The sequence below is a fragment of the Oryctolagus cuniculus genome, chromosome 7 (genome assembly GCF_051225735.1).
Source record: "Oryctolagus cuniculus isolate XC-2025 breed Fujian yellow rabbit chromosome 7, ASM5122573v1, whole genome shotgun sequence".
Taxonomy (NCBI): domain Eukaryota; kingdom Metazoa; phylum Chordata; class Mammalia; order Lagomorpha; family Leporidae; genus Oryctolagus; species Oryctolagus cuniculus.
Window position 1 is genome coordinate 133,713,516 of NC_142873.1, and position 23,167 is coordinate 133,736,682.

The 23,167-nt window shown below is 52.7% G+C and overlaps 1 long non-coding RNA gene across 1 annotated transcript; it reads right to left on the bottom strand.

Moving 5' to 3' along the window:
- Window positions 1–6,610: 6,610 nt before the first annotated feature.
- On the bottom strand, window positions 6,611–16,821 carry LOC127488921 (uncharacterized). The gene is made up of 2 exons (XR_007916789.3): window positions 16,071–16,821; window positions 6,611–7,489 (listed from the first exon to the last, which is right to left on the bottom strand). It is a non-coding gene; the product is annotated as an uncharacterized LOC127488921 (long non-coding RNA).
- Between the last annotated feature and the right edge of the window lie 6,346 nt (window positions 16,822–23,167).

The following is a 23,167-nucleotide window of genomic DNA, read 5'->3' on the forward strand; positions in this document are numbered from 1 at the left end:
CAGTGCCTGCAGCCCAACCACAGAAGACCCCACTGTCCCATCCCTATCCCCATCCTCCTTGCCACCTCCTTACCCAAAGCCAGTGGGGGCCTTGCTGAGGCTCCCCAGTCTGTGATGGTCAAAGGGTAACCCCACAGGTACTTACTGGCCTCAGGAGCCTGGAAGGAAGCCTGGGCCCATTCTTCCATACAATATTCTATTCATTAGAGCAGCAGTAAGAACAAGGGCTTGCCCCTGAGGGGCAGTCAGCACCCCCTTCTGTGGCAGGACCGCCCCTCAGCCGTCTCTGACCCTTGCTGGGTCCGGCCCAGCCTCATGGTAGAAGACAAACCTTAAGAGCTCTTCTTGTCGCTGTCCACAGTCTGTGTCCCCCAGGGCACCAAGCCCAGCCTGGCGGCTTTTTCCTTTGCCATCACATACCCGCTGCATGGCTGCCAAGGGGGCCCCCTGGACCCTCCGAGCTTCCTGGGTGGCCTAGCAGCAGAGTTAAGGGCAAGGATCCCAGAGGCAGGTTACGCGGCTCCATCGCCTGTCACCACCATGACAGTTCCCTCTTGGCAAGCCATGAATCTCTCTGAACCTCTGGTCCCAACTGTGAATTGGGGGTGAAAACCAAACCTTTCTAGTAGAGTTGGCTTGAGGACGAAGTGGGGCGCTCAGAGCAGTGCTTGGCACACAGATCTTCATGACTATTATTGTTATTAGAACCCAAGGCCATTTTGGTCAGGGGGAGAAAACTCACACCAAGGGTTAGGGGCTAACTTTATGTCTGGTGACGCAAAATGCTATTTCTAGAATAGCAGGGTGCTGCTGAGGCAGGATGACTAGGTGGAGCTGCTGGAGTGTTGGTGCTAGGAGATTGTTGATGACTGAATGTGTTGCCAGATGCCAGTGTTGCTAGGTGGGGTGAGGCGAGCTCATCCAGTGGTGAGATCTAGACTTTCGGGAAAAAGTAGGAGGCAAGCCCATGCCCTGGCGGCACCCACATGGCTCAGTAGCAAATAGCAAATGCCATAACCAAATCTGGGGTTAGGAGGCTCCAAGGGAATGGGCAACTGAAGAGGTAAGGTCTAGGCGGAGCCCGGAGCCAGGGCTTCCTGGAATAGCCGCTATGATGAGAATGCCTCACCTCTTCCCATCTTACACCTTTGTTTGCCCTATGGGGAGTAAGCAGGGCAAAAATTAGGATTGGAGGGACTCTTGAGGGTCCCGAAAGAGTCTTGTTGGGAGGAAGTATCTGAGGGCCCTTAAAGCCACTAGAGGCTGCTCGTTCCTGCCTGGATGTTGGTTGGGCAATTGCGAGGCAAGAGAGGCCTCGAGGCTGACCCATCTGATCTCACAAGCTGTGGAGCATTCCCAAGGGAGACTCCCTGTGCTGAGCTTCGGGACGGAGCTGGGTGGTGGGTCTGACTTCTGAGCCTTCGTTCTCAGGGGGTTGAGGAGCACGGGGAGTGCCCAGAGAGCCCTTGAGACAGCTGGTACCTTGCCACCAGTGACAGCCAGTGTGCCAGCATCTTCTCACCCTACACTCCTCCAAGTTCAAGGTCCTGCTTGGAAGAGACAGCCCTACTTCCTCAGGAAGGCTCTGACCCCTGAGAAGAGGTAAGAATTACAGGGTGGAAGAAACTGGGTGATGTCAGCCTTGGCTCAAAGAGCCACGCTGTCCCGGCCATGGAATCATACACAAAGGGCACCCCAGGGGTTGGACAAAGCTCCCAGGTGGCCCCAGGGCCCAGTAGGTCAGGTAAGGTGTTCCTTGGGCAAGAGCCCAGTGTCTGGCCTCAGCAGAGAGGGTGGGGACTGATGCCTGAGCAATACCTCTCCCTTCCTGGCTGGCCAGAACTCTGCCCTCCTCATGCTCACCCCATGTCCCTTCAAGAAAGCCCTGCCTTGGTCTACTGGCCTTGAGCCTCTCAGAGTTGGAAGGGTCTTTCAGAGTAAGAGAGTTGCTGGCCTTGGGCCGAGGTGGCAGAAGCAGAACCTGCTCAGGTCCCCTTGGAGTCCTGCCCTCACTTGGCGCCTCCTTCTACTCATCTGCATGAAAAGCATTCTGGGCGACTCGCTGTTAACGTGATGGCTGCCTCTGCCTGCACTCTGGCTAGGCCAAGCTCTCTGGCTGGCTCCAGATCTGCATGGTAGTGCCGTGATCACAGACTGATTAAGAGTCACAGATAACAGAATAGCCAGGATGGTTAAACAGTCTGGGCCTGGAGTCAGGCTCCCAAGTTTAAATACAGTTCTGTCTATAGCTAACTGTGCGACCTTGGGCATGTCACTTCCCTCCTGTGATCCTCATCTAATCTGTAATCATGCCTCCTCACGCTATCCTGAAGACACAGGGAGACAATGTGTGTGTGCGAAACAACCTTTACAGTTGGCTCTTGACGAATATTAATTTACTTCCTTTATCCCTTCCTTCGGACTGGCAGGCTATATGACAATGGGAAAACAAGCTTCTTACCTCGTTCTGAGATTAAAAACTTAAAACACAGGAGCCTTATCCTTAAATACAAAAGCATGCTTATAAAGGAAGCCTTGTCATTGCATTACCTGGGCTTACTCTGGGCCTCCCCAGCAGCTCAGAGATGAACCGGGCAGAGGTCCTCTTGTCCTTTGGTAGAGGGGAGAGAGTGGGGTGACGTCTAGTCTTGGAGACAAATACAGGCAGAATGTCACAAAATGATGTGGCTGATGCCTCCTAGAGATCTGTCTACGTGCACAGCGGAGAACAGATTCCGTTAGAGGGGTGGAGGTCGGGGAAGGCCTCACAGAGCAGGGGAGGATGGAGCCAAGTTTGGAGGAGTGAGTAGGGAGGGGCACAGCACAGACGGTGGAGAGGAGAATGGTGGGTGCAGAACCAGGGAGCTGCTTGCGCTGGCTGGGTGTAAATGGAAATTGGTAGGCGCCGGGGCTGAGAAGCGAGGAGATCTCACATTCACATTGGGACGATAGTGGGCAGCCACTGAAAGGATTCCCAGCACACTAGGAAATTGACTACATCCCTGCTGTATAACAAAGACGCCGTGAGGGACAGGCATTTGGCACAGTGGGTTAAGCTGCCACTTACAATGCCAGCATCCCTTATGAGAGTGCTAGTTCGGGTCCCAGCTGGTTCACTTTGATCCAGCTAATGCGGGAAGGCTCAAGTATTTGGGCCTCTGCTACCCATGTGGGAGCTCCTGGCTTTGGCCTGGTGCAGACCTGGCTGTTGCAGCCATCTGGGAAGTGAACTAGCAGATGGGAGATCTGGCTTTCTCTGTCTCTCCCTCTCTGCCTTTCAAATAAATAAATCTTAAAAAAAAAAAAAATAAGAAGAATACTGAGAGAGATGGGTGTTGTGACAGAGTGGGGGTTAAGCTGCTACTTGGAATGCCCACATCCCGTATCAGAATGCCTGGGATCAAGTCCCATCTCCACCTCAAATCCAGCATCCTGTTCATGTGTGTCCTGGGAGGCAGCAGGTGATGGCTCAAGTACTTGGGTCCCTGCCACCCACGTGGCAGACCCGAATGGAGTTGCAGGCTCCTGGCTTTGTCCTGGCATGCCTTAGCTGTTGCAGACATTTGGGGAATGAACTAATGGATTGAAGATATTTCTCTGTCTCTCTCTCTCTCTCTCTCTGCCTTTCAAATAAATCTGAACATTGTTTTAAAAAGACACTGCTACTTGTCATCCCAGACCTCCATCCCATCCCCAGTGGCCTGTGGCAGTGACGCCTCCCGGCTCCCCTCTGATCCCATCTCCAACAACGATCGGCCAGATTTTTAAAAACTCAAATAAGACCATTTTATCCCCCTGTTTAAAAGCTACCTGTTACTTGCATTTGATAAATTCTTCATTTTCAAGAAATTCCAAAGCTACTTTTATTAGTTTGGGGTGTGCCCCACAGGAATAAAAAACAATGGGAAGAGGTAGGTCCCACCCCCACCCCCAGGAACAGCCCGGGTGGTGGTGGGGAGGCCACCTAAGGGCAAAAAAGCATGAAAGGACGAAAGGGACCTGCTGCAGGCTCAGGGCTACAGGGACTCCACCAGCGCTGGGACCTGGGAAGAAACGCAGACATGGTGTGTGTGTGTGTGTGTGTGTGTGTGTGTGTGTCCAAGGGAGGGGCAAGAGTCTGGGGCCTGAAGCCACACAGCTGCTCAGGTTCCTCTTCTCCTTGGCCTTTTTCGGCCTCTGCAGCGTGATCTCCAAGTCCCTCTGCTTGCAGGCGGCAGCAGCAAGCCCGTCGTCCTAACCGAGCCGCTCTGCTTTTTCAGTTTCTCTGGCAGGCAAGCTCATGCTGGTTCCTACAGGCTGCGGAGATGGTGGCGGCTCCAGCCTGCCTCCATTGACTGCCCTTGTTCTCTCCGCCATTGCAGGCCTCCATGCATATTTGGTGAATAAAAGGATAGGTGAGCAAAGGGGCCATCAGTAATAATCCTTTCCGCTAAGTTTCTGGGTCTGGGGCTCCAAAGCACCACCTGAGTTCCTTTCTAAGAGAAGTGAGACCAGAGAGGGAAAGGGACTTGCCCAAGGTCACAGAGAAAGTCAACAGCTGTAGAACTTGGCCTCCAACCCCACTGGAGTTCTGAGAGGTTGCCCTTGCAGAGAAACACAGGCTGTGTTTTGCCTGGTCTCTGAGGCCCAGGATGGGCCCTGCAGACTGGGGCTAGAAGGCCCACAGGGAGCCCCTTTCCCCCAAACACCAGGTCCTGTCTCCTCCTGCCAGGGATTGGTTGGGAGCTGGAATCCCCTCTCCTCAGCTTGCAGTCTGGCCTCCTCCTTGGGACTGCTAGGCCCTGGGCTGGCTGTAGGGTGTAGGCCACCTACTGGGCTGGACCACAGTTGGGAGCTAAGATAAGATCTGTGCTAGATTCTAGACTTTGAGCTGGGCTCTGAGCTGGATGCTGGGTGGCTTGCACTCTAGACTTCAGGCTTAGCTTTGGTGTGAATTCCAGGCTCAGCGCATCTGGGGTTCTCTGGGTTCTGGGTCTATAAGCTGGGCTTTGCTCTAAGTCCTGAGCTCTGCTCTTTGTCTCTGGGTAGAATTTGAGCCTCAACCGAGTTAGGCTCCAAGTTGTACAGTCTGGAGTCTTTGGTTCTGTTGATTCTGAATTGAACTTTGATGAGCGTTGGCCTGGCTCAGGCTTTGGGTTCTGGGTTGTATTGTGAGACCTTGGATGGGTCTTGAGCTCTGGGCTCCAGATGTAGCCTTGGGGGCTGGACACTGGGCTGGGCTCTGTTCTAGACCTCAGTTCTAGATGGTCTCAGAACTCTGGGCTTCTGTGGGCGGGAGTGGGTGGGTGGGGTGTCACAGAAGAGAGAGGAGTGACTTGCTGAGGCTCTCTCTTTCCCCAACTCCTCTTCCTGGGAGCTTTGCTCCTTCCTCCCAGATGAGAAGCCAACGTGAAGGCTTCTTGAGCTGCCTGAGGACTTTCTTGGCCACCAGGAAGACGTGGGAGGGGAAGGGCAAAGCAGGTGGCATGTAGGGGCATCCTCAGGTGGCCCAACTCCATCCCACTTGTATCAAGACTTTTCTGCCCAGCGGAGAGCAGCGAGGAAGCCCAGGCACAGCCCACAGCTTCGCTTCCTGAGGAAAGGCGTGGGAGGTGGGTGGCGACCAGGGCCTGGACCCCCCACTTCTCTTACCTCATCCCCCTAACTTTGCCCCACCCGCCCTTCCAGCCAGAAGGCAGGCTGGAAGCCTTGGGGCCCCAGAAGAGGAGATGGCGGGGGCTCACCTGAGCCTCTGCGGGAGCCTGGCTGCTCACCTTGACTGCCTCTCCCCTCCAACGGACCCACCCCACGTTTGCTCCCCTTCAAGGCCCCCTTGCTTCCCCTGCCTGCTCTGGACCCAGCAGGAGCCCTCTGCAGCCTGACCCCTCACTCCACCATGGTGCTTCCTCCACAGTGACCTCATGGAAGCTTCCTGGCCAGGCTACACCCTCTTCGCTTGCTGTGTCCCCTCCATGGCCACCTCCAGCCCTGGGAACCCCAGGCCCAAGATGTATGTGCAGCAGACTGCACCGAAGGGACAGGAATTCCTGTAGGGAAATCTAACTGGAAGCCATCATTTAAAATTGTGCATAGCACATAACCACCCGAGGGGAAAACAATCAGAACCTGTTCTGCATTTTCACAGGATGTCCCTTCGAGAGTACATTCAGTTCCTACCTTTATTCTCCTGTCTCAACTCGCCCTTCCCTCCACCCACGGAACGAGACCACCTTGTCAGCCCTCCCCTGGGCGAAACCTCCATGAGGCTCCGTGCAGGAAACCTCACCCCCTAAGCCACATGGGATAGGATCAACAGGATAAGGAACAGTAGAACACTTCCCAGACTATTCTAGCTACTGGTCTAGAATAGCACCCAGCAGGAGGATGGAGGGAGGGGCTCAGGACATAGGCTTTAGCGGAATAGCTAGGATGGGCTTGGCTGTTTTGATCCTTGAGGTCCTGTCCCTTTAAAGTCTTCCTCCCAGTGAGAAAGGATAAACTATGCCTCCTCCTCATTGTCCAGAATTGGCCTTTTGGAGCAAGTAGGGATGACAGTGGTGGTTAAATGCAGATCAACTACACACACACATATGCATACACACACACACACACACACTCACACGGATGCAAATGCCCCTGCAAAATACAAGTGTTTATTCTCACCAACTGTACAGTCTAAATCCATATTGAGAAAGAGAAACTCGTTCCTAAAAGCCCTATCATTTGGTTCCTGCCTACAGAAGGGCTAACACTCAAATTGTTATTTCTTTGAGAGTCAGAGAGAACCCCCATCCACTGGCCCCTGACTAGAGCCAAAGTCAGGAGCCAGGAATTCAGTTCGGGTCTCCCATGTGGGTGGTAGGAGCCCAGTCATTGGCGCTGTCCCCACTGCCTCCCAGGATCCGCATCAGCAGGAAGCTGGAGCTAAGAGCAGAGCCAGGCATTGAACTCAGGCACTCTGGTATATGACATGGCTGTCTTCACCGCTGGGCCAAATGCCCGCCTCCCAGTGATTTTTCAGAACAATGTCCATTCATCCTCTAGGTGGGTCCTTGGGCTTCAGCCTGTGCCCCTGGCTACCATGCATGACAAAGAAGCCTGGAGCATCTGCCCATGCTGGCCCCATAGCTACAGGATGTCCCTGTAAGAGCTGTGAAGCTATGAGTCCCTCACTGTAGACCAAGTGAAAATTGAGAAGGGGGCTGGGACTGAGCACTCCCCTAAGCTGAGTGCTCCAAAGTGTGGGGCCTTGGGTCTTCCAAATTCACTCTCGTCATTTCTGTCTCTGTTCCAGGCCTCATGCTGACCACGGCATCCTCCCTTACAGCTCTGTTTGTCTTCTAGAAAAACGCCGGGTCACGTGAACTTGTGGTCGTGCTTCATTCTTGACATGTTTGATGTTGGTTTGTCCTGTCTCCCCAGCCGGGCCGGGGATGCAGGAACTAGGCCAGGATCCCTTCACGTCATGGCCTGACTCTGGGTCAGGTGAGGTCCCTGAGGAGTTCAGAGTCTGAGGGAGAAACCAACAAGGAAATCAGTGATTACGGTACAAGTCTGATAAAAATGACGACAGAGGGAAACAGCAGAGATACAGGCCGCGTTGCCACATTGCATAACTCTAGGGGTCCATATGATTGGTCCCCTCTGCAATTGTGCAGTGAGAAGGCCCTGGCCAGGGGCAAACCCAGAAGAGGAAGCATCTGACCCAGACAAGTGCCTTAAGGAGACCAGGCCTGAGTGGGGGCTCCAAGGGCAAGGTTGCCAGGCAGAGGGCAAGTGAGGCTGAGCAAACCCCATGTGCAAAGCCACTGAGGGCAAGGGAACATGGGAAATGTTGGGAAATATCAGGAAATACATTTTGGCTGACATACTGGGCCCATGTGGGGGGAATGCCTAGAGGTTGTTTGTTAAATAAAAGTTAATGAATGCAAGGACTATAATAACAAAAGTCATAATCACCAACATTTGTTAACTACCCACTCTAGGCCAGGCACTGTGCTAAGTGGCTTGCATACATTTTCTTATTTTAGCTTCATTACAAACCCATGAGGTAGATGCTTTCTTATACCCCCTCCGTGCACACAAGGAAACTGAGGCTCAGCGGAATGAATCGGCTTGCTCAGGGTCACAAAGCTAGTGAATAACAGCACTGGGGTGGAAACCCATGTCTCTGGAACCTAGAACCCTGGGCCCTTGACCTCTACTTCCTGCTTTCCTCCAACGGGTGTCCTTGACCTTGGGCAGCGGTGGCGTCAGTGCAGACCGGAGAGACACCAGCCGTGACGTCACACCTGCTTGAGCTTGGTCAGCAGCAGCAGTGCCTTTGGTGGGTCTTGGCATTGACATGGGTTGACTCTAGTGAGATGTTGAATGGAAGGGCACATGGAGAGAAAGCCCCATGAGCCAGTTTTCAAACGAGGAGCCCCTGGGTTTCCCAAGCTCCCCAGAAGGAATCCGAGGGAGACTGAAATACCGCCGGGCCAGGAAAGCACTTTCTGCTGGCTTGTGTTTCCCGGGCGTGTCGTGGCTAGGTTACTCCCTGAAAACTGCTCGCCCTTGTCTGCATTCTCTCCCACATCACCTGCTTTCCAAGCCCCTCAGGACTCCCAGGCCCTCCATGTCTGCCAGCCTAGCCGCCCTCCCTAGCTTCACTTCATCTGTCCTCCCATAGGGCTGGCATGTCTCTGGCCAACCCCATCCCCTGCTCTCATCCTGGCTCAGGCCCAGATGATTCCTTTATCTGTACCTGTCCCAGGCTGCTGTGGGCTGCTGGAGGCAACCAGCTCCTCCCAGGGGTGGGTCTCTGAGCACACTTGCCCTGCAGCGCATTGCCTGCTTCTTGCTGCCTTTCTTCTTCTTTTTCTTCTTCTTCTTCTTCTTTTCTTTTTTTTTTTTTTTGCTAATGGATTTTCCTGAGGCTTATTCTAGGATTTTTCTTCCTCAACATGATCTTAAATGGTAGAGTTCAGAGGGACCTCTTCCTTGAGCCCATTTTTTCTTCACCCCCTTTTCTCCCTCCACTTCAATGACTACAATTATACTAATAACTCCAAATGTATGTCTCCACCCAGATTTGCATGCCTGAACACTGTATCCCACCCACTTGTTCATGTAACTAACATTTTTTAGTCTGTAGGTACTGTGCTTAGAAGGTGGCATGGACCTTGCCCTCGTGGGCCCACAGTCAAATGAACAGGTATAACCAAGCAATTAGAGAGGAGTGTGTTGGCAGAGGACGCTGAGGCGACCAGAGAAGAGAGGGCTGATCCAAGAAAAGGGTGTCAGTTAGGCTCAGTTTGTCTGTGGGTAGCAGAAAAATCCCAAATCACAGTCAGTACAACCAGTTAGGAGTCTGGAGATAATCAGCCCAGAGCTAGTATGATGTATGCCTGATTAGAGCCCTGGTACTTTCCATTTTGTTGCTGGACCATTCTCTACCATCCTCAACACCATGCTTCTAGCTCATTGTCCAAGGTAGTTGCTCAAGCTCTCATCATCACACCTACATTTCCAACCACCTCAGCTGAGGAAAGAGCGAAAAATGGCACCTTCTCCCTTTAAATAATAATCCCTGGAAGTTGCACAAAACACTTCGATCTACAGGCTACGGGCCGAACTGAGTCATATAACCACACCTAGCTGCAAGGAATTCTGGGAAAAATGAATTTTATTCCAGTCCAACCATGGGTGCAGCCAAAAACCCGGCCTCTATGACTAAGGACAAACAAGAAAACGGATGCTAGAGGACAACTAGTAGTTTCAACCTCGGAAAGCATCCAGATGTGCTGATGCCTAAACCTAACCTGAAATGTGAGAGGAGACTCCACTTGGCCAAGCAGGGTGGGTGGGGTGCTTTGGGCAGTGGGCTGCAGAGCACATTCCTGGAAATACAAGTGGTTCGGGACATGTGCAGCATGGAGTGTAAATGGGAATGTGATAGGAGGCACAGAAAGGATGGTTACATAAGGCGTCACTCCAGGGTGGGGCCACACCCTCCTACCCCCCCCCCCCCAAGAAAGAGGCACACCTAGAGGAGGAGCCAAGCTGGGTTAAAATTAGTTTCCTCCTGATTGAGAGCCTAGGTGTGGCTTATCCCTAGAAGTCCCCAGTCTCCTCCCCCACCCTCCTCCCTGGCTCAGGCCTGGAGCCACCAGGGACGTACATAGCATTTAGGCCAAGTCCCCTGGGCAAGGAGGCGCTGGGGGCTCCGGAGCTGGGCTAAGGCCTTGAGGCAAAAATCTGGGGCCAGTCAGTGGCAGCAAGGCCATCGGCCCCACCAGCTGCATTTGTTGGTCAATGGCAGGGAAGCAGGGGCAGCTGAGCCCACAGAAATTACCAGCTGGGGCCTCCCCCGAGACACGTTAGCAGGCCTTCCAAAGGTTGTGTTTATTTCCCTTGTGTGTTCGCAGACTCCGGGGCAGGGCAGCCAGCTGGGCGTGGGGCGTCTGGCTCTCTGGAGGAAGGGACTCAACCCCGTTGGCTCTGCCCCCACTGCCCTCTGATCCTGTAGCAAATAGACGACGATCTCTGCCCAGGCCACTCAGAGACTTCAACAGGGAATCCCAAATGCTCCAACACCTCGCTGCTCCCTACTGTGAGCTCACATGTCCCCACCCTGTCCCCCCTCCCAAGAAACACATATATCACACACAGACTCCCAATAAACGCTGCTTATACCACATACCCAGCCCTCACTTATCCTACACATGCATCATACATATACTACATATAGGCAAAATCTTCCCATCACCCACAGTATGTACAGACCCACGCACCTTGACTCACCCGTGGTATACAGACATACTACACACATGCTATTCCAACATGCCTACCCTCCATAGGTACCATTCCATACACACATACCTCACACATACATCCAAACCTATTCACTCACCTACACATCACTCTCAGACCCTATGGATGTCCCCTACATTTGGGGACAGGCTCCCCAAGTTCTCTTATCCATATGAGCCTTTGCCTTCTGAGCTTGGATAGGACAGAGACCCAGAGAGGCAGTTGGAGTAGAGAAGGAAGCACCTTTGCATCCCCCGTGCCGAAGGCTCAGCCCCCAGCAAGGAAAAGAGACTCACTTTTCCCCTACTAACCTGTGAACCTATATTTGTCCCTGACGTCAGGGACATGGAGTTCTGGGCAGGAGATCCAGCATGATGCCCCAGCTCTGCCCCCAAGGCCCAAGATGCCCTAGGGACAATAGCCCCGGCTGGCAGGCTGGCCATGCCAGACCTCCCAGTGTTATGGTGGTAAGAGAGCCCTTATGCAACAGATACTGTGGAATGTGCAGGGCACCTGCAGGAGCTGACCCCAGCAGAGTGTGAAGAGCAAAGGTCCTCACAGGTACTGACACCTACTCTGTGCCAGGTACCATACCCAGAACGCCACAATATTGTCACCTGTCATTCTCACGTATCTGTTATCCCCATTTTATGAACAAGAGAACCGGGGCCCACAGAGATGGCCAGAGCTGCACATTCAGAGAATGGCAGGGGCTGGCTTGCAACCGGGAACCGTTTGTTGCCCTGCACTGGCCCGCACCCTGAGGATGGGCTGTGAGGCTGCAGCAAGGTGGCTCCAGGCCACCATGACTCAGGCAATGGTCCTGAGCCACATGGTGCTCGGTCCTGGGCTTCTTCCTCCTTCATACTTTCCCACTGATTGGCAGCACTGAGGCAGGAAGCTTCAGTCTGAGCAAGTGGACCTGGGGATTAGGAAAGAGGGAAACAATTGGCTGACTTGTGAGCTTGTACCAAGGCCACAAGCTAAACCCATATTGTTCCTGGATATTGAACCAAAACTGGCTCTAGGCCAAGAGCTGGAGCTATAGTTTGAGGTAATTCAGGACTAGAAATCAGAGGTGGAGCTGAGCCAGGAGCCAAACCTGGAGTTGCTGCTGCCACTGGAACAGATCCAAGCCAGGGCAAGGGGTTGGACCTGGAGCCAGGGCCTTTGTGGAGGGGATAAGCGATAGCGAACCTGCCCAGCACGCCAGGCAGTAGGCTGGTTGCAGAGGAGGGATCCACGGGACCCATGCTGTTCAACACGGGAGAGAACGAGCCACACAGAAAACTTTAATCCATGGCATGCCAGCCTCTGGCAAAAGGACCCTGCATGAAGCTAAGCTTTGGAAGGCAGCCAGGGATGAGAAAGACCGTGTGTGGCAGGAGCAAAGTCTCAGAGGCAGGAAAGCCCAGTCCCAGGCCTGTTCAGAGGAGGATGGGCCAGCATTCTGTCTGGCTTGAGTGTGCAGCCAGCCAACAGAGCAGTGGGTACAAGGCTGCTGAGGTCGGTGACAAGGGCCCACATGATCTGCTGACCGTTTGGGAACTTGAACTTCATCCAGAGGACAACAGGCTATCATTGACAGGAATTAAAGACAGTGACGTGGTCAGCCTTGCATTGTAGAGGAGCCCTATGGCTGCTGATGTGGAAGAGGGACTGAGGGAGGGGGTAGGGGACCATAAGGCAGGGAAAGCAAGGAGGAGGCTGGTGTGTTGGCCCCGGAAGGAGATCAGGAAGCCCAAACTGGGAGAGTGCGCCAGAAGGGAGGGAAGGGGACAGATGCAAGATTTGCAGACGGGCAGAACTGACAGATTTGCTAATCATTTGGAGATGGAATGGGAGGGACAGGGTGAAGGTGAGGAGGACACCAGGGTAGAGCCCAAGGGTTAGACTGAAAGGTGATTGGGTTGCAAGAGCAGGGCCACCCCAGGAGAAACCAGAGGGACAGAGCCTGAGCTCCAGGCTTGTCCTCCCAACTCTGCCTCTCATCAGCTGGGTGTACACCGCATGTGACTAATGTTGTCTGAATGCCAGTTTCTCGTCTGTGGAGTAGGGAGATTGTGTCTCCCCTTAGGATTTCTATGACAATCGAGCACTATATATGTGTGGGTGTCTGGAACATGGCAGGAGTCAATACATCAGATCTCCATCTGCCAAGCAAGATGCAGGCCTTTCTCAGTAGTGACCTCAATGCCACCGGCTAAGTATCCCACCAGGGATGGTTCCAGGAGCCAGTCAGGCAGCTCTGGGTGCCACTGGTCTCCCAACTTTCCCACAGCTGAGAAGAGTGTCCCCGGGGTCCTGTTTCCTCACTCTCCATCCACTGGGGCTCCCCTTCCCAGTAGTGTCCCAGAGGCCCACCACCCTGGTGGGCAGGAAGGAGCTGCCGGAGGGCACTTCAGAGCCCTGGGCTTGCCCCTAGCTCACCTGTTGTCTGAGCACAGCGGGCTCTGATCACAGCGGCTCCTCCCCACCTGCTCCTCAGTCTACCTCTGCACTCAGGTATCGGGGAAGGGCCCAGTCTGCAGTATGGAGGCTAAGGCCACCTGGGGAGGCAGATGTCTTTCAGTCTTGTCTCCTCCTTTAATATCTTGCCAGCTCCCCTAAAGACAATCTCTTAACCCCTTAGGTATAAATGGATCCTCACAGTCTGCTCCAAGCCTCTGGCTGTGCCTACACTATGAGGGTTATCTTACTGCTCCCCAGAGCCCTGTCTTACCAGCGAGGAATCTTAAGCCCGACCCCTCTTCTGAGCCCCAGAGCCCCAGTATTCCACCCATCTCCCCAGGGCTGATCCAGACTCTCAGATCCCCTTAGGTCAGTGAATGGGTCCACCTCCTGCCCCTTCTCCCAGGCCAGAAACCCCAAAGTCAGTTCTGTCTCCTCTCTCACTCGCAGACCTCATAGCCTGTCAAACTTACTTTCTTTTTTTTTTTTTTTAAAGATTTTATTTATTTATTTGAAAGGCAGCATTACGGAGAGGCAGAAGCAGAGAGAAAGAAGTCTTCCATCCGCTGGTTCACTCCCCCAAATGGCTGCAATGGCCAGAGCTGGAACCGATCCAAAGCCAGGAGCCAGGTACTTCTGCATCTCCCACGCAGGTGCAGGGGCCCAAGCACTGGGGACATCTTCCACTGCTTTCCTAGGCCATAGCAGAGAGCTGGATAGGAAGTGAAGGAGCCAGAAATTAAACCGGCGTCCATATGGGATGCCGGCACTGCAGGTGGCAGACTTACCTGCTATGGCACAGCACTGCGCTCTTCAAGCTTACTTTCTGGACACCTGTCACCTATCTGTCCCTGCCATCTCCATTCCCCTTCAGGCACTTCTTTGGCCCAGGCACTTGTTCTTGTGGCCTCCAGCTTAGCTGGGCACACTCACAGGCCTACTGATCTTTCCTGAGGCTCAGGCATCCCAGTGGCATGAGCTGCTCTACTCTGACATGTTTGAGAAATCTTTTATGAGCAGAAGATGCCCCAGGGGGCAACGTTTTAAAAATCAGGCAATCGAGAATCACAACCAAATAAAAGATCTGCCTTTCCGGAGAAGCTTGCCTTTGGAATCCTTGCAACAGGGGAATTGCCCAAGAGGGTTTTCCCCCCCTTCTTTGTACAACAACAATTAACACCACTTTGCAAAAGGCATACAAAAATACAGTATTAAAAAAGAGACTGCCTCTAGCCTAGCGCCGCCAGCCGCTTATAAAACACAAGCCTCCCAGATTCTCAGTTGTTTCAAAAGGAGCCAAAATCTGAGTTTTAGATGAAATTTCATAACTTTTCAATGTTGGCAATCAATGTTAAAAATCCTTAAAAACATTATTCAGGCCCCCAGTTCACAAGGTTGGGCACTTCTCATCTATCTTCCCCTCTCTCTAACAGCAGAAACAAAAATACTTTTTAAAACAAAATCCTACTTTAACTAATGCTTGCTAGTTGCAATCGTGGTTTCAAGGACCTCACATAGAATTCTTGTAATCTGGGGCTGGCACTATGGCAAAGCAGGTAAGCCCCTGCCTGCAGTGCTGGCTCCTCCACTTCCAATCCAGCTCCCTGCTAATGCACCCGAGAAAGCAGCAGAAGATGGTCCAAGTGCTTAGGTCCCTGCCACCCATGTGGGAGACCTGGAAGAGGCTCTTGGCTCCTGGTTTTACCCTGGCCCAGTCCTGGTCATTGTGGCCATTTGGGGAATGGACCAATGGATGAAAGAACTCTCTCCTCTCTCTCTCTCTCTGTAACTCTGCCTTTCAAATAAATAACTACATCTTTAAAAATAAATAAATAAATAAATTCTTGTAATCCAACACTCCACCAGGTAGCCGAGAAACCTCCACTCATTGAATTCAGCACTTTTCCCGCTGAGGCCCAGAGAAATGAGGTCCTTTGCTGAGAAACAGCTCATCCCTGGAAGGGCCAGGATTAACTGTGAAGATCCTCGGGATCACAGACGATGTTTTGTGCGCTAATTCCTTCCACAGCTCGATAACTGGCGGGTGCGTGAATGAGGGAACTCAAGAAGAAAAACTCAAGCGCACATGTCTCCCGCGAACACCTGCCTGCAAAGCCAGCGTCCCGCCCCATCAGAGGACTGGGGAAGACGCGCCGGGGGTCCGCGGCGGCTCGGTGGGGAGCGGGGCTCGCACAATGCAGGTGCCGGCTGCTCCCTCCCTTCCGCCGCTTTGAGGCTACAGGACAGCCCAGGCCACTGCTTCCTGCGCGCAGCCCGGGTTCTGCGACGTCCGGCTGCCGGCCCTGCGGCCCCTCAAGCCCTGAACGGAGATGGGGGTGGGTGTGAAAGAGGCGCTCCTTGCCCGGCCTTGGGCGTTCTAGGCACATCTGCCAACTGTGCCATCACAGATTTACCTCCTCGTGCTCCGCGCCCCGCGCCTCTTGACACGCAGGGTGCCAGGTAGTCAATCAGGCGCTCAGAGCCCATTGAAGTTCCATATCCTCCCCACCCCCACAGCTACGATAACCAGGAAGCCTTCACCGTTGCGGGACACTTTCTAGGTGGGTGGAAACGTCCAGCTGAGAGCTTGGGGGGACTGATTCGTTTAATCTTCTCCACAGCCAGGCAGGATGAGTCCCGGGTTCCCTATTTACACTTAGGAGACTCAAGACCAGAGGGGGTAAGTGCCTTCCTCGGGGCGGCACAGCAGGGATCTAACTCCAGCATCTTGCCTATTGCAGCCCACGGGCCTGGGGGTGTAGACCCAGGTGACAGCTTCCCTGGCCCTCCGGAAGCTGCCTTTCTGGAGATGAGGGTTGGGGCAGGGACACTTTCTAATTACTCACAGGTAGGCGGAAAGATAGGCATGCAGATTTCAAGCTGAGGGGAGCAGCCCACGCAAAGCCCCAGACCAGGCCAGCACCTCCCAGGCCAGGCTCCTGCTGCAACACAGCCATGTTCCCCGCCTCGGTGCTCCGACACAGGGGCAGCCTCCAGCGTGTCTGTGTTGGCGGGGACCTCTGGAAAGGCCTTTCTCTGCCCCGCAACACCTGATGGAGGAAAGGCCTGGGCGGTGATGTCCTGATAAATATTTCACAGCCTGGGGAGGGGACTCAGGAGAGGCAGGCAGCCCCGAGTTGGGGCATGTTTGAGTTTCCATAGAGTAAATATCCACATGGCCAATTTCAAGCCTCTGAAGTTCAAATTGGACAGTAACACACACATGGTACTTCTACCAGAGCAGCTACGATAGGTAATAGTCAAATACAGGGGCTGGCACTGTGGCATAGCGGGTAAAGCCACACCACCTGCAGTGCCAGCATCCCAAACAGGCACTGGTTGGAGACCTTGCTGCTCCACTTTCTGACCCAGCTCTCTGCTGTGGCCTGGGGAGGCAGTGGAAGATGGCCCAGGTCCTTGGGCCCCTGCACCTGCGTGGGAGACCTGGAAGAAGTTCCTGGCTCCTGGCTTCCCTAGCTCTGGCTGTTGCAGCCAACTGGAGAGTGAACCAGAGGATGGAAGACCTCTCTCTTTCTCTCTCTCTCTCTCTCTGCCTCTCTGTGGCTCTGCCTTTCAAATAAATAAGTAAATCTTTTAAAAAAAAATCAAATCCAGTAAAATAATGAGAGAGTAATGAGTTTGGAGTCTTTGTTTTAACATAGTTGAGTGTTAAGTATGTGGAACTTAATTTCTACTCACTGTCCTTCAAGCAGCTCCCATGACCCCTGACAGTGCCACGGTCGGCTCTCACCAAGCTGATGCCCCCCGCAAGCAGCACAGCACCAGGCCCAGGTAGTTTAGCTCCTGGGGCTGCCCGCCTCTTCCTGATCCTCCAGCCTCAGGGCGCCCACGCACAACTTGCCCCATCTCTCTGGCCTGGGTTTCCCTCTAGTGGACAGAAGAGTCATTTCCAGGTGATTGCCTCGCTCCACCTAGGTCTCCAGAGCTCAGCACCCAGAGGAGGGAGTGGATAAACTGCCATGGCGCTGGGCAAGGGCCTCACAAGTATCCTCAGGCCCTGGGCAGTTGGTATTGTGGCCCCATGAGGGGCAGTGCCAGGGGGCCCCATGGGCTTCCGTCATTATCACACCCTCCGAAGTTCCCAGAAACGCCATTTCATCCCGCATGGGGCAGCTCAGGCTGGCTACATCAGCCCTTCAGGTTTGGGGAACACCCTCCCCCACCCACAGTCATGTCTACCGCTAAAAAGGCAAACTGGAAGCCCTAGTTTAAGCGCTCAGTCAACTCATGAGCCACTGGGGGCCACTGCTGGAAACCACGCACGCGTTGGACACATAGGAGACGCTGGAGTCACCAAGCACAGGCTGGGGTGCAGGATGCCCCTCCTGCATTACCGCCTCCCTCTCCCCCGACTCTCGTCTTCTGGAAGGGATCTTCACAGAGCACAGACAGAAGTGTGCACGCCTCTACGCGCAAACCTGCCGTGATTCGCCAGTGCAGTCCAAGCTCCTTCGCCAGGCATCTGGACCCGGCCCAGATGGTTTGCTTTAAATCACCAAAGAAAGGGAAGCAAACTGGCATTTGGGCAACCCTCCTCTGCACAGGCCCCGCGCTGAACACTTTGCCAGCGGTTTGATTTCATTCTCCAGCGAGGTGGCCGATGAGGGGGAATCACTCTACAGATGGGGCACAGTTGCGAACAGAAACCTCTCTCCTCTCTCCTCTCTGCTCCAAAACTGTCCTGGACTCTCCAGGCCCCGTGCCTTCCCCCAGGTCGGCCGCAAAATGAGGTGCAAAGTCTTCAGAACCCCTTTCTCACAGCACTTAGGGCAAGGCCACATTCCTTAGGGTTCTAAGGCAGGACTGCTTTGCAGTGAAACCCAAGCGGAATTAACAGAGCCACAGATACGGGATAAGAAACCAGCTGTAAATGGGTTACATTCTTCTGGTGCTGGCCCCAGAGCCCTCCCTCTGCCTCTGTTCTTCCTACCCACCCCCCAGCCCAACTCCCCTTTCCCACTCCCCCCCCCCCCCAACTCTTTCCTTGCACTGGAATCCTAGACATCTTTAAGGCTCAGATCAAATTTCCCTCCTCCAGCAAGCCCTCTCAGACCACCTGGCTCTGGGATCTGGGGAATGAAAGTAAGAATTGTTGCAGTTTGAAAGAAAGGGCAGATTTCTGGCTAAATACAAGGATTGATCACATGTGTTTATCTGCACTCACTCCTGAAATTCCACTAGGGTAACAGCAAATGGATTAGAAAAGAAAAATTCAAACTCACAGGGACACAAAATGGAAGAAAATAAAAAGAATGATTGGACCTTTTCTTCATACCATAATAAAAAATTAACAAAGGGCCAGCACTGCGGTGTAGTAGGCTCAGCCTCCAGCTGCAGTACTGGCATCCCATATGGGCACCAGTTCGTGCATCCGGCTGCTATACTTCCGATCCAGCTCCCTGCTCATAGCCTGGGAAAACTGTGAAAGATGGCCCAAGTGCTTGGGCCTCTGCATCCACGTGGGAGACCTACAAGAAGCTCCTGGCTCTGGCTTCGGATCTGCCCAGCTCCAGCCATTGCAGCCATTTGGGGGAGTAAACCAGTGGATGCAAGATCTTTGTCTCTGCCTCTCTGTCTATAACTCTGACTCTTAAATAAATAAGTAAATCTTTTTTAAAAATTAACTCAAATGGATGAAAGACATGAATGTAAGAACTGAAACTATTAAACTCTTAGAAGAAAACATAAGGGAAAAGCCACAGGACATTGGATTTGACAATGGATTCTTAGATATGACACCAAAACCCACAAAAGAAAAAATAGATAAATTGGATTTCACCAACATTAAAAACTTTTGCATCAAAGGACACAATCAAGAAAGTGAAGGGGGGCCAGCACTGTGGTGTAGCGGGCATCCCTTATGAGCACTGATTTGAGACCTGGCTGCTCCATTTCCGATCCAGCTCTCTGCTATGGCCTGGGAAAGCAGTAGAAGGTGGCCAAGTCCTTGGGCCCCTGCACCCACATGGGAGACTCGGAGGAAGCTCCTGGCTCCTGGCTTCAGATTGGATCGGCGCAGCTCTGGCCATTGCAGCTAATTGGGAAGTAAACAAGCATATGGAAGACCTCTCTCTCTGCCTATCCTCTCTCTGTATAACTCTGACTTTCAAATAAATAAATCTTTAAAAAAAGAAAAAGAAAAAGAAAGTGAAGGGGCTGGTGCTATGGCACAATGGGTAAAAGCCACAGCCTGCAGTGCCAGCATCACATATGGGTTCAGGTTCCAGGGGTTGAGTCCCAGCTGCTCCACTTCCCATCAAGCTTCGTACTAGTATGCCTGAGAGACTGGCAGATGATGGTCCAGGTCTTTGGGCCCCTGCATCCACATGGGAAACCCAGAAGAAGCTTTTGGCTCCTGGCTTTGGATAGGCCCAGCTCGGGCCATTGTGGCCATTTGGGGAGTGAACCAGCAGATGGAGGATATCTCTCTCTCTCTCTCCTCTCTCTCTCTCTCTCTGTCTCTCTCTCTCTGTCTCTCTCTCTCTCTCTCTCTCTCTCTGCTTCTCTGTAACTGTACTTTTCAAATAAATAAATAAATCTTTGTTAAAAACACAGTAAAGAGGCTAGCGCTGTGGCATAGAGGGTAAAGCTGCTGCTTGCAATGCCAGCATTCCATGTGAGCACTGATTTGAGTCCTGGCTACTTTACTTCCACTCCAGCCCTCTGCTATGGCCTGGGGAATCAGTGGAAGACAGCCCATGTCCTTGAGACCCTGCACCTAAGTGGAAGAGCCGGAGGAAGCTACTGGCTCCTGATCGGCTGAGCTCCGGCCATTGCAGCCAGTTGGAGAGTGAACTATCGGATGGAAGATCTCTCTCTTTCTGCCTCTCCTCCTCTCTCTATGTAACTCTGACTTTCAAATAAATAAACAAATATTTTTTAAAAAAGACAATAAAGAGGGATGAGTGAACAGGCAAAAGTGGTGTTTGGCTGCCAGTTGGAGTTCCAGCTACTCTGCTTCCTATCCAGCTTCCTGCTAATTCACCCTGGGAGACAGCAGATGACAACCGAAATGCTTGGGCCCCTGCCGCCCACGTGGAAGTCCCAGGTGGGATTCCTGCTTCAGTCTGTCCTACCTCTGGCTGCTGTGGCCACTGGGGGAATGAACCAGCAAATGGAAGCTCTCTATTAAAAAGATTAATTGGGCCGGCGCCCCAGCTCACTAGGCTAAACCTCCGCCTGCGGCGCCGGCACCCTGGGTTCTAGTCCTGGTTGGGGCGCTGGATTCTGTCCCAGTTGCTCCTCTTCCAGTCCAGCTCTCTGCTGTGGCCCCGGAGTGCAATGGAGGATGGCCCAGGTCCTTGGGCCCTGCACCCACATGGGAGACCAGGAGGAAGCACCTGGCTCCTGGCTTCGGATCGGCGCAGTGTGCCAGCCATAGTGGCCATCTGGGGGGTGAACCAACGGGAGGAAGACCTTTCTCTCTGTCTCTCTCTCTCACTGTCTTGCTCTGCCTGTCAAAAAAAAAAAAAAGATTATTTTATTTTATTTATTTGAAAGACATAGTTACAGAGAGAGAGGGAGAGACAGAGGGAGAGAGAAATCTTCCATCTGTTGGTTCACTCCCCAAATGGTCAGGGCTGGGCCAAGCGGAAGCCAAGAAACAGGAGCTTCATCTGGGTCTCCCACTGGGTGGCAGGGGCCCAGTCAATTGGGCTACCTTCTGCTGCTTTCCTAGGTGCATTAGCAGGGAGCTGGATTGGAAATAGAGCAGCCAGAACTCAAACCAGTGCCCATATGGGATGGTGGAGCTGCAGGTTGTGGCTTTACCCACTATGCCACCACACCTATAATGAACTTTTGTGACTCAACAACAAAGAAACAAATGACCCAATTAAAAAATGAGCAAAGGGGCCCATGCCATGGCTCACTAGGCTAATCCTCCATCTGTGGCGCTGGCACACCAGGTTCTAATCCCGGTTGTGGCGCCAGATTCTCTCCCGGTTGCTCCTCTTCCAGTCCAGCTCTCTGCTATGGCCTGGGAGGGCAGTGGAGGATGGCCCAAGTGCTTGAGCCCTGCACCCACATGGGAGACCAGGAGGAAGCACCTGGCTCCTGGCTTCGGATCGGCACAGCGATTGCCATAGCGGCCATTTGGGGAAGGAAGGAAGACCTTTCTCTGTCTCTCTCTCTCTCACTGTCTATTAACTCTACCTGTCAAAAATAAAAAATAAATATGGCTGGCGCCGCGGCTCACTAGGCTAATCCTCCACCTGTGGTGCCGACATACCAGGTTCTAGTCCCGGTCGGGGCACTGGATTCTGTCCCGGTTGCTTCTCTTCCAGTCCAGCTCTCTGCTGTGGCCCGGGAGTGCAATGGAGGATGGCCCAAATGCTTGGGCCCTGCACCCACATGGGAGACCAGGAGAAGCACTCTCCCTCTCTCTATAACTCTGATTTTCAAAATAAATAAATACATCTTAAAAAAAAAAAAAAGATAGCATTTGGAACACCTGCATCTCATACCAGTAATGCCGGGGTTCACGTTCCAGTTCCACTTTTTTTGTTTGTTTGTTTTTTAAGGTTTTATTTATTTATTGAGAGGTAGAGTTACAGGCAGAAGGAGAGACAGAGAGAAAGGTCTTCCATCTGCTGGTTTACCCCCGAGTTGGCCACAACGGCCAGAGCTGGGCAGATCTGAAGTCAGGAGCCAGGAGCCAGGAGCCAGGAGCAAGGAGCTTCTTCCAGGTCTCCCACGTGGGTGCAGGGTCCCAAGCACTTGGGCCATCTTCTGCTGTTTTTCCAGGCCATGGGAGAAAGGTGGGCCCCTGCACCCATGTGGGAGACCTGGAAGAATCTCCTGGCTGCTGGTTTTGGCAGTCATTTGGGGAGTGAGCCAGCGGATAAAATATATTTCTCTCTGTCTCTCCCTCTCACTGTCTGTAACTCTACCTCTCAATAAATAAATAAAATCTTTTAAAGGTGAGAGAGGCTGGGAGTGTCTGCTTAGTGAGTACAGAGTTTCTTTCTTTTTTAAATTAAAAAAAAATCCATTTTATTTATTTGAAAGGCAGACACACAAACAGAGGTCTCTCATCTGCTGGTTCACTCCTCCAAACACCTGCAACAGCCAGGACTGGGCCAGGCAGAAGCCTGGAACCTGGAACTCAATCTGGGTCTCCCTTGTGGTGGCAAGGACCCAACCACATGATCCATTACCCGCTGCCTCCCAGAGTACACATTAGCAGGAAGCTGGAATGGCGAGCAGAGCTGGGATTTGAACCCAGGCTCTCCAAAACAGGATATAGGCATCCCAAGCACTATCGTAACCACTGTGCAATAAGGACGAGCTGACTTGGCAAAGGCCAGGGAAAGCAGGCGTTGTAGCTCCTAGATGGGAGTGGAGTGAAAGAGAGAGAAGTATGAACAAGAAGCAAGTTTGTCAGTGTGTGGGAACCCAAGAATAGCTCAAAAACTGGAGGCACCAGATACCTCCGTTGGCAGGGTTATAGGATGGGGCTGAAAAGAGAAGGACTGCGTAAAAGTCCACGCAATTGGACTCCTAAATGTTCTCCTTCACTTCTGTAGGTAAGCAACTGCTCTCCTCCCAGCTGGCAGGAGACAGGGTGAACTGGGAAGCTCCGGATTTGGGGACACCAGGCGCAGCTAACCATGACAAACTGTTTTGAAGGCCGGGGGGCAGGATTTGCTGGACTGTAAGACTCCTTCAACCCCTTTTCCTCTTGTTTCCCAGAAGATTGGCAGCCAGGCTTATAATCTTGCCCTGTCTGTGATAACTGAAAAATGCCTTGGTTCCAAGGAACCCTTGCTGATACTGCCAGGTCCCTGCCTCTGAACCCTTTCATGAGGTCCAATAATCAACATATCCCTCAACTCACACACGTACATGGAGCTGTCAATCAACAATTCATGCCTCACTCCATTTATTTTTAAATGGAAGATTATCACTAACTTTAAAATGG